The sequence below is a fragment of the Pan troglodytes genome, chromosome 3 (genome assembly GCF_028858775.2).
Source record: "Pan troglodytes isolate AG18354 chromosome 3, NHGRI_mPanTro3-v2.0_pri, whole genome shotgun sequence".
Taxonomy (NCBI): Eukaryota; Metazoa; Chordata; class Mammalia; order Primates; family Hominidae; genus Pan; species Pan troglodytes.
This window is the reverse complement of record NC_072401.2, coordinates 160240165-160251933: the sequence shown is the minus strand read 5'-3', so window position 1 is coordinate 160251933 and position 11769 is coordinate 160240165. Positions and strand designations below refer to the sequence as shown.

General features: G+C 37.2%; 1 pseudogene; it reads right to left on the bottom strand.

Moving 5' to 3' along the window:
* Positions 1–9539: 9539 nt before the first annotated feature.
* On the bottom strand, positions 9540–10656 carry LOC100614899 (vasculin-like; annotated as a pseudogene).
* Between the last annotated feature and the right edge of the window lie 1113 nt (positions 10657–11769).

Here is an 11769-nt window from a genome sequence, read left to right as displayed (position 1 = left end):
ATACAGATACTCATGCTGTATGTGAAATAAAGACCATTTGTTGTTTTTTAAAAGATCAGTGTATTTCTGTCTGAGAAACGTTCCCAGCTTCTATATAATATGTGTTTTCATGTACAGCTGTCAGTCCTGGGTGATGGATTGCAATGAAAATTGGTCAGTACAAAATGGCACAAGTGACCAGAGAGCTTGGTGGATGCGGCACAGAGAGGAGAGCGTCAGGTTACAAGTTGGAGAAAGCCAAGTGAGTTAACATTGCAAGATGAGAAAAGCAAGTACCTAAATTCAGAGGATGAAGCTGACATCAGAGTCAAGAGATAGTGACATCAGGGGTATAGGCTCATGGAAAGACTACTGAAGAGTTACAGCAGAGGTTTGGAGGGGGTGGTACAATTCAGACAGAAAGATCAAGGAACGGAATCTAACAGAGCAAGAATATGGAAACGTGAGAGTTTGAGAGTCTAGTAACAGGTGATGGGGTCCGTAACTGTGTCTTAGAAGAATATAATTCCTCATCTCTGGAAAAAGGAAGGATGATGTCTGAGAGTTGGGTAGTACTTCCTAGACTAGAGAAAGGCATACCACTGAGGTGTTTTGGGTAAATTGTCTCAACAAGGGGAAGGTTAAGCTCTCCTGGAATATTGACTTCTTTTTTTTTTTTTTTTTTTTTTGAGACGGGGTCTCGCTCTGTCGCCCAGGCTGGAGTGCAGTGGCGCAATCTCGGCTCAGTGTCAGCTCCGCCTCCCGGGTTCACACCATTCTCCTGCCTCAGCCTCCCAAGTAGCTGGGACTACAGGTACCCGCCACCACGCCCGGCTAATTTTTTGTATTTTTAGTAGAGACGGAGTTTCACCATGTTAGCCAGGATGGTCTCGATCTCCTGACCTCGTGATCTGCCCGCCTCGGCCTCCCAAAGTGCTGGGATTACAGGTGTGAGCCACCGCACCCAGCCGGAATATTGACTTCTTGACTGGCATATTTTGAGTAATAATGATATAATCCTTGTAGTTGGTAAGGCTTACTTGGAAATTATGACATAAAGTAAGTACTAAATGACAGTCTTGTTTGGTTACCAGATACCAGCTAAATTGGCCATGCTCAGGAGTCTCGGCTATCAATATGTGCCCATCTTCCAAATAGCATTATTGGGTTTTGCTTTTCAATAATCTTAAAATGCATCTCTGCTGTAAATAAAGAGGAAATTATGAAATGATTTTAGACATTCGAGTTTGAGGCTAGTATTCTTATGAAAATAAGCAATCCATTTTCCCAATACGACCCATTCCTGCTCAGCAGTCATAGCCCTTGCTGTGACAGAAAACTCCAATTTCTATGGCAAGATAAGAGTTTCTAAGCACTTGCTAAGGTCAGTAACATGATTCATGGAAGCAAAACTGGAAATTCTTGGAAAGGCTAGGTGCTGGTTTATGCAGCTGGTCTGATGACAGGCACAGAAGATAGCTCAGAAAGGCAGACTTTGGAATACTACATGTGGATCTTTCCACAAACATGAATCGTTCTTGGAAAGTTTATTCAGTTTATTGGACATGGTAGTCTCCTTCCCTATCAGGGATGAATGCTTCCATTGACCGATGTCAAAAGACTAAATCCCACCATTAGTTTCAGAAATCTCAAAGAACAGAGCTTTAAAAGAGGTATAAGTGTTTTCTTCTTTTAAGAGATATTTGAAACTCTGGCAAGGGTCTTGAACTATAATTTGTATAAACTGGGATGCATTCATGGAAAAAGAGGCTGTTGTGCAAACTACTGGGATTCAGGGATACTGACATAAAAATGAGTAAATTTAGACTTTACTTCTCCTTCTCCTGCTGATTGAATTTACTTGATGCCCTTCGATGAGTCATGGAATGTCTTTGTATCTCAACTTTTTCCTTTGAAAATGTGAATAAGGTTGATATACAGTATAAATAAGAGTTTGTTTATAGTCCATGGCTCTTTGGATATTTTGTATATATACTTGTAACACTGCCTGTATTCCAGATAAATTCCTCAATAAATCAGATTTTGGAAAAATCCAACAAGAAGATGGCAAACCCTATCTATTTTTTGTTTGAAGCTGATTCATGACAGAAAAATGAGGTTTGATATTCATTGCCTTTTCTTCTCCCTCAAATACCAATTTTTTGGAACAAAATAGAATTGCTGCTTCTTTCAAGTTATTTTTTTCAAGAAGAATTTGAACTTGCTCATTGCATTTTATTCTAAAGAAATTGTGCTTTTAAAAGCCCTCTCCCTATATATTTTACAGGCAAATTGTTTTGACTTTGAATTTGTTATCTTTTTAATTTTAAAGTAATTGACTCTGAGACCCCTCTCTCAATTTAAACTAAGAATATAAAATTTCTCAAAAATTATCCTGAATAAAATTGATAATAAAGGGTTTTATAGAACTTGCCTCAGTTTACCAATAAAACTCTAATTCAGATTCTGTTGTTAATTTCAGAATGAGGAGATAGTAGAAAACAAGGCGACACTTATTGCCAAGAGAGATCTTTAAGTTACATCATTTATTGATTGGATTATTTTACATGTGTAATGAGATTCTTGATTCTAATTACATATACCTTAAAATTATTTAATTAAATGTGAAGTTGGATTTCAAACTTGTTTGCTTAATGGAAACACCGGAGGAACTTACAATTGGTGCATATACAGGTCTTTCCTCCAGATATCCTGATTCAACTGATCTGGGTTTGGCTTTGGCATCAGGAGTTTTAAGAGTTCATCATGTGATCTTAATAGTGCAGCCACTGGTCTAGAGATGGGACATGATTGGGAATCAAAAAACATCGGCTTCAATAATAATCCTCATTAAATAGAAGGTACCTGAGGATAAGGCAGGAGGCAGAAGCCAAACACTACATCTACCATACTACCTCTAGCTAAGATGAAGCTTCAAGATGATAGATTAGGTTTTTTTATTCTTCTTATCTAGAAGATCTGACCTTGCAAAATATTGTTTTGGATTGGCAGTGATGAAATTGTCATAGCTTCTGGAGGGGTTATCTAATTCTCTAATGTGTACATTTTCTGTATTATAGTAATAATGGATAGAAACAAGTCGTTGGCCTTTTAAAATCAGTTTTTTGGCAACAGCAGCACAATGTAATAAAAAATAAAAGCATCTTCTAAGGCTCCAGTGTAATTTCTCTTTCGAAAGCTTTGAGACCAATTTTTCTTGTAAGTATAATGAAAAACCTTGCTTTGTCATGAGTATTGAATACTTAAAAGGGTCTGAACAGAATTTGAAAAATTTCTAGAGAAAGCTGAATTGACTTTTATATAAGCATACTCACTGAGAAAATACACTAGCCAATGACATGTCTAAATATTTCATTCTCTAATAAAAATATGAACTGCTACCCTAGGAAATGAAATAGGAAAGACAGCATAAATAAGTGTTTCAATGATTACAAATACCACCTAGGTGCTGTGTCCTGTGTGTACCTTGGTGATTGTTATTTCACCTTCTAGTCTTCCTGCATGTAACCAAGTAAGATGATCACTACTAGTTCCCAGGTTGGAGAAATTTGAAGTTTAGAGTGAACTGTGATGAAGGTTAGCTCTGGAAGTGATGCTGACACCTTCTGATACAAAATTTATCTCTAAGTTCCTTTAGAAGCTCAGAAAACCTCACCAGGATAACTTTTCAATTTTTCTTTGGCTGACAATTAAAAGAAAACATTTTTCTAATTATGCAATTTGGAAATGATTCCAATTGATTCCAATATCATCAAACACTTTTCATATTGAGTGGACTTGATAAAAGATTACATTAATTCATGTAATAAAATAGAAAAACTATAATTGAAATCTGAATGAGGGAAGACATACAATAATGCAAGATGGGGAAAAACGAGTTTAAAATATGCAGGTCATGGTGTTCTACACAGTTACTAAAGTTGAGCAACAGATTTGGTTCTAAGTTTCCTGGTTTTCAAAGAAAAAAGGGCACAAGAAAAAGATTACATATTTTTATGTCATCTCTGAAAATAAAACACACTAGTTCTCAGGGAAAAATTCACATTGTTCTCAGAAAGACAGACAAGAATAAACTCCTCAAAAATCATTATCGGAGAGAGGAGGGCTGAACTGTTCTATGCCCTCCTCAGTCACTAAATTCCTTAAATATTTAGAGTCTACTACTTCTGTCAACAACTTTGAGAAAGCTGAATATCAATTTATGCTGGCTCAGTGGATCCAAAGTGTGCTATCAAGTCTTTTCATAGAGACTTCATCATTAACCAAGTCTGAAGAGATGTGTGAGGGGCTGTATTTATGCAAACCCACCAATTCTCAAATAGTGTCACTACTATTGTTATATAACACTGTTACATCTCTCATTTGGATTCATTCCTGAAACCAAAGTGATATCCACATTAACCAATTGGATCCATGGATCCATGTTGCTTTTAATTTATACAGAAGTTATAGACTGTTATGGGTGAAATTAAGACAGGGGTTCTTGTCTCTACCACTGTCTCAGAATCTCCTATGGAAAACGTATAAAAATCCTGGGGCTCTGTGTGATTTCACAAAGTCAGAATATCTGAGAGGTGAAGGTCTAGCATCAATATTTTTAAAAAGCTTTGCAGGTGATTTTGAAGTAACGTCAGAATTGAAAATAACTGCAGTGTATATGTCGAGGAATTTATCCATTTCTTCTAGATTTTCTAGTTTATTTGCGTAGAGGTGTTTGTAGTATTCTCTGATGGTAGTTTGTATTTCTGTGGGATCCGTGGTGATATCCCCTTTATCATTTTTTATTGCGTCTATTTAATTCTTCTCTATTTTTTTCTTTATTAGTCTTGCTAGCGGTCTATCTATTTTGTTGATCTTTTCAAAAAACCAGCTCCTGGATTCATTAATTTTTTTAAGGTTTTTTTGTGTCTCTATTTCCTTCAGTTCTGCTCTGATTTTAGTTATTTCTTGCCTTCTGCTAGCTTTTGAATGTGTTTGCTCTTGCTTTTCTAGTTCTTTTAATTGTGATGTTAGGGTGTCAATTTTGGATCTTTCCTGCTTTCTCTTGTGGGCATTTAGTGCTATAAATATCCCTCTACAGACTGCTTTAAATGTGTCCCAGAGATTCTGGTATGTTGTGTCTTTGTTCTCATTGGTTTCAAAGAACATCTTTATTTCTGCCTTCATTTCGTTATGTACCCAGTAGTCATTAAGGAGCAGGTTGTTCAGTTTCCATGTAGTTGAGTGGTTTTGAGGGAGATTCTTAATCCTGAGTTCTAGTTTGATTGCACTGTGATCTGAGAGACAGTTTGTTATAATTTCTGTTCTTTTACATTTGCTGAGGAGAGCTTTACTTCCAAGTATGTGGTCAATTTTGGAATAGGTGTGGTGTGGTGCTGAAAAAAATGTATATTCTGTTGATTTGGGGTGGAGAGTTCTGTAGACTAAACCAGGAAGAAGTTGAATCTCTGAATAGACCAATAACAGGATCTGAAATTGTGGCACTAATCAACAGCTTACCAAAAAGAGCCCAGGACCAGATGGATTCACAGCCGAATTCTACCAGAGGTACAAGGAGGAACTGGTACCATTCCTTCTGAAACTATTCCAATCAATAGAAAAAGAGGGAATCCTCCCTAACTCATTTTATGAGGCCAGCATCATTCTGATACCAAAGCCGGGCAGAGACACAACCAAAAAAGAGAATTTTAGACCAATATCCTTGATGAACATTGATGCAAAAATCCTCAATAAAATACTGGCAAAACGAATCCAGCAGCACATCAAAAAGCTTATCCACCATGATCAAGTGGGCTTCATCCCTGGGATGCAAGGCTGGTTCAATATACGCAAATCAATAAATGTAATCCAGCATATAAACAGAGCCAAAGACAAAAACCACATGATTATCTCAATAGATGCAGAAAAGGCCTTTGACAAAATTCAACAACCCTTCATGCTAAAAACTCTCAATAAACTAGGTATTGATGGGACGTATTTCAAAATAATAAGAGCTATCTATGACAAACCCACAGCCAATATCATACTGAATGAGCAAAAACTGGAAGCATTCCATTTGAAAACTGGCACAAGACAGGGATGCCCTCTCTCACCACTCCTATTCAACATAGTGTTGGAAGTTCTGGCCAGGGCAATTAGGCAGGAGAAGGAAATAAAGGGTATTCAGTTAGGAAAAGAGGAAGTCAAATTGTCCCTGTTTGCAGACGACATGATTGTATATCTTGAAAACCCCATTGTCTCAGCCCAAAATCTCCTTAAGCTGATAAGGAACTTCAGCAAAGTCTCAGGATACAAAATCAATGTACAAAAATCACAAGCATTCTTATACACCAACAACAGACAAACAGAGAGCCAAATCATGAGTGAACTCCCATTCACAATTGCTTCAAAGAGAATAAAATACCTAGGAATCCAACTTACAAGGGATGTGAAGGACTTCTTCAAGGAGAACTACAAACCACTGCTCAAGGAAATAAAAGAGGATACAATCAAATGGAAGAACATTCCATGCTCATGGGTAGGAAGAATCAATATCATGAAAATGGCCATACTGCCCAAGGTAATTTACAAATTCAATGCCATCCCCATCAAGCTACCAATGCCTTTCTTCACAGAATTGGAAAAAACTACTTTAAAGTTCATATGGAACCAAAAAAGAGCCCGCATCGCCAAGTCAATCCTAAGCCAAAAGAACAAAGCTGGAGGCATCATGCTACCTCACTTCAAACTATACTACAAGGCTACAGTAACCAAACAGCATGGTACTGGTACCAAAACAGAGATGTAGATCAATGGAACAGAACAGAGCCCTCAGAAATAATGCCGCATATCTACAACTATCTGATCTTTGACAAACCTGAGAAAAACAAGCAATGGGGAAAGGATTCCCTATTTAATAAATGCTGCTGGCAAAACTGGCTAGCCATATGTAGAAAGCTGAAACTGGATCCCTTCCTTACACCTTATACAAAAATCAATTCAAGATGGATTAAAGACTTAAACGTTAGACCTAAAACCATAAAAACCCTAGAAGAAAACCTAGGCTTTACCATTCAGGACATAGGCATGGGCAAGGACTTCATGTCTAAAACACCAAAAGCAATGGCAACAAAAGACAAAATTGACAAATGGGATCTAATTAAACTAAAGAGCTTCTGCACAGCAAAAGAAACTACCATCAGAGTGAACAGGCAACCGACAAAATGGGAGAAAATTTTTGCAACCTACTCATCTGACAAAGGGCTAATATCCAGAATCTACAATGAACTCAAACAAATTTACAAGAAAAAAACAAACAACCCCATCAAAAAGTGGGTGAAGGACATGAACAGACACTTCTCAAAAGAAGACATTTATGCAGCCAAAAAACACATGAAGAAATGCTCATCATCACTGGCCATCAGAGAAATGCAAATCAAAACCACAATGAGATACCATCTCACACCAGTTAGAATGGCAATCATTAAAAAGTCAGGAAACAACAGGTGCTGGAGAGGATGTGGAGAAATAGGAACACTTTTACACTGTTGGTGGGACTGTAAACTAGTTCAACCATTGTGGAAGTCAGTGTGGCCATTCCTCAGGGATCTAGAGCTAGAAATACCATTTGATCCAGCCATCCCATTACTGGGTATATACCCAAAGGACTATAAATCATGCTGCTATAAAGACACATGCACACGTATGTTTATTGCGGCATTATTCACAATAGCAAAGACCTGGAACCAACCCAAATGTCCAAAAATGATAGACTGGATTAAGAAAATGTGGCAGATATACACCATGGAATACTATGCAGCCATAAGAAATGATGAGTTCATGTCCTTTGTAGAGACATGGATGAAATTGGAAATCATCATTCTCAGTAAACTATCACAAGAACAAAAAACCAAACACCGCATATTCTCACTCATAGGTGGGAATTGAACAGTGAGATCACATGAACACAGGAAGGGGAACATCACACTCTGGGGACTGTTGTGGGGTGGGGGGAGGGGGGAGGGATAGCATTGGGAGATACACCTACTGCTAGGTGACGAGTTAGTGGGTGCAGCACACCAGCATGGCACATGTATACATATGTAACTAACCTGCACAATGTGCACATGTACCCTAAAACTTACAGTATAATAATAAAAGAAAAAAAAACTTGAAAAAAAAAGAAAATAACTGCAGAAGTAGTTGCTACTGTCTGCCAAAGAAAAAGATTATGCAGTGCGTTAGAAGGAGGAGAAGGAGGAAGAGAAACTGTTAACAACCACCTTAGAGAGTTGATTGGTACCAACTTCTGTATTTTATAACTGCCTTAGAACATAGCCAATTCTTTATAAAAATTTCCTCATATGTTGTTTATAAATATCATGGCATTTAAAAACCATAATAGCATAGTTTCTTGTATTCCTGTAGCACATTTTATTAAAAATGACTTCGTAATACATTAAAACTTCTGTAATAACTTGATCCAAAATAGAGGTAACCTTTTGCCACCTCTGTTTTCTGCACTGATCTCATGTGTCTTCACTTCCTTCCACTTCCATTAAGATAGCTTGTGTAAGAGGCCCTGGATGGGGTGGAATGGAGGTTATACGGAGCCTAGTAAAGTCAAAATGACTTCCAGAAATTTCCTTGTCATTGTATCTCATTTCTGTAGTTACTATGACTAAGAACAGATGGCCTGTGAAACCCAATAGCTGTACATGATGTTACCTCAAACAAGTACTTCTGATGGTTCAGGGGTGCAGACAGGTAACTGATACTGAAGTACCATTTCCAGAGTTGGACGTCTGGCTTATCTCTGAAGTCAGATTTTAGTGTGTTCTCTTTATGAACTTTTTTAGTGCATCTTTTATATCCATGTCTCACATGATATGTCAGTGTGAATAATTCCAAATTGAAATGTATTTTAAATAAGAAAAATTGATGTGTAGTTTAAATTAGAAGGATAGAGCTTATTCTTGTTTTGGTTCATGAATTTGACACTCTGTCCTTCAGTTGGATTGGCTTTGAGTCTTGTGGTTTGTGGTTACAATTCCCCTCAAAATCCCCAATTTTAAGGGCCTAAAATCCATCTTTTTTATCCTCTCTCTTTGCTTAGAGACCACATCATAATAAACAGGTGCCAGAGATGCTTTCCACTCTCTTTTTTTTTTTCCATCGGTGTACTAATCTGTGCCTCTCTCTTCTTTTTTCCCCCCTAAAATCCAGTTTATTTTTTGTGTTATGAACAGATCTAGTCAGTGTAATCAGGTTTTTCTGCATGTGTAATAATTTTGTCAAAATAAGTTTTCCCACAAGACTCTTCTCCATCTACTCTGAAAATCTGGGTCTGACAACCTACTTAAAGAAGGCTCTTGAAAATCACCTCTTAAAATTTGAAAGAAAATGTGGCCAAGTCTTTCCTATAACATTTACTGCACTACAAATGACTAAAGAACAATTCATGTTTTAAAGTATGACCAATACTACAGTTGAGATCAGGAAATTAATGTTTTAGTGCTCTTTGCTCCAGTTTTAGCCAGCATCTACAGTCCACTTTTTGTTTATTCTGGGGGTTGGGGGAGTGCACAAAGTGGGGCACTGTCATCCTCCTGTGGAATTTTATTTTCCTCAAAGTTTTCGTTCATATCAGTGAGTACTATTGCTGTTATGTAAATTAAATGAGACATCATCTGTCTGTGAGCCAGTAATGCCTTTCATCTTTATGTTCTTTTTCTACTCTGTCTCTTTTCAGTGCTTTCAAAAATGCACTCTTCTTACCACTGTGTCAGTTTGGTTAGACAAGGCTGCTGATTAAGTTTGTCAACAGGCAAAGAGGAGTTTGAGTGATGACCCTCTTTCACTGAATTTGTTCATGGACTAAAATTCTTGGCAGTTGATTTAAAAGCATTAAAGTTGCCAATACCATATGTAGACTCATGAGGAAAAGAAGTCCCAAGTTTATTCTCTTTAGTTGGGCTTTTCCATTGCGTAGGTTTTGTAGGTAGAGCAGCAGATTTAGAGACTAAATCTTTGTAAACACTTGAATGACTTCCGTTCTTACCTGGCTGTTACTGAAGATATCCTACTACTGGCAATCCAGCTGGCTGTGAGTCTATTATTTTGTATTACATAGCTTAATGACCAGAGTTCAATATATTGGCCCTCAGTACCTTGGAGCTCTAGATTTAGGATTCGGAGGTATCCCCACACACCTGCAGCTAAAGATCTGTTCTGATTTGGTTCTCCCTCATGTTGAAGATTTAAAGATAGAAAATCCTCAGCCTCAAATGGCTTGCAATCGCTCTTGTCTTCTTTCCTCCTCGTTTCATTTTCAGGGATGTTGTTTTGATGTAGACCTGTCTTTTCCCAGAATGGAAAATACTGCTATAAGAACAGGAACTTCTACCATGGTATCCGCCTCGATGATTTATGTGTTCAGTACCATTTCTTCCATGTGTAGGCCATCCATGTTTTTCTTTGCATACAAAGTTACCACCATTAAGACATCCAACACCAGAATCAAAGTCATCTGAAGAGTTGTGTTGTTGATAATTTACATCATAACAATTTTATGTCCATGAAGCTTTCAGAATGCTTCTCAAAATTCAATAACAACTTTGTTGATGATGGTGGAGTAGGAAAATCAAGGCAGGATGGAGCAAGGTCACACTGTGCCATTTACATCCAGTCTGTCCAACTCAATGAAACAGGCTTCAACACCTCATGGCATGTCCAAATTCCAACAGGACTGCACAGGAAGGTATTGGTGTTTTCTCTGTAATATTTATGTGTTCAAGTTAAAATTTTTTTTTCTTCTGAAATAATATCCAAGTTCTTCGAAGATACTTAACCTATGGCTATCTGACATAAGGTCACCTTAAATCACCTACCCATACTTCTGTTTTAAAGTTTTTTAAAAAAATATAATTTTATATTTAATCTATATATAATTTTTTAAAAAGAAAGAAAACCAATAATCTTGTGTTGGGATGTACTGAACATTATTTCTTTGTAAATGAATGTTGCAGAAATGAGGACTTTGGTTGATCCCACATTTACTTTCTTTCTATATGTCATACATATAAAATGCACGTGTGTGTGTTTTCTTTAGAGATAGATTCTTGCTAGTTGCCCAGGCTGGTCTCAAACTCCTGGCTTCAAGTGATGCTCCTGCCTCTACCTCCCAAAATGCTGAAATTATAGGCATGTGCCACCATACCTGTACCTCTTTTAAAGTTTTTATATGGCTATCCCCAGAATTAGCCAAGTTTCTTAGATTTAAGATCAAAGTCTTCTTTATTATTCTATGCACTTGTCACTATTGTACTTATCTACTCCACATGAAATATCTAATTTATGAGCCAAATAGCAAAAACAAAAAGAAAATTTCATATCTGAAGAGCATTCTTAAATATCAGCATAAACAGAGACACACATAGCTATCTAAATACTATCAGGCCACTGGGAAGGTGCAACATCTTAAACCTCCACATACATAAAATAGAAAAATCTCTGTATTCTTTCAATGTCTTCATTCAGAAAAGCTGTCCCATTGTGACATGAAAAGGACTGAGGTCAACCTCCTAAAACTTTTAATAAAAGTAAAAATAAACTGCCATGAAACTTTAGCAATATCTAAACAGTCATTTGAAAATTCTAAAAATCACAGCGCCTCTCCTCCTCCAAAGGAACGCAACTCCTCACCAGCAACAGAACAAAGCTGGACGGAGAATGACTTTGATGAGCTGAGAGAAGAAGGCTTCAGACGACCAAACTTCTCTGAGCTAAAAG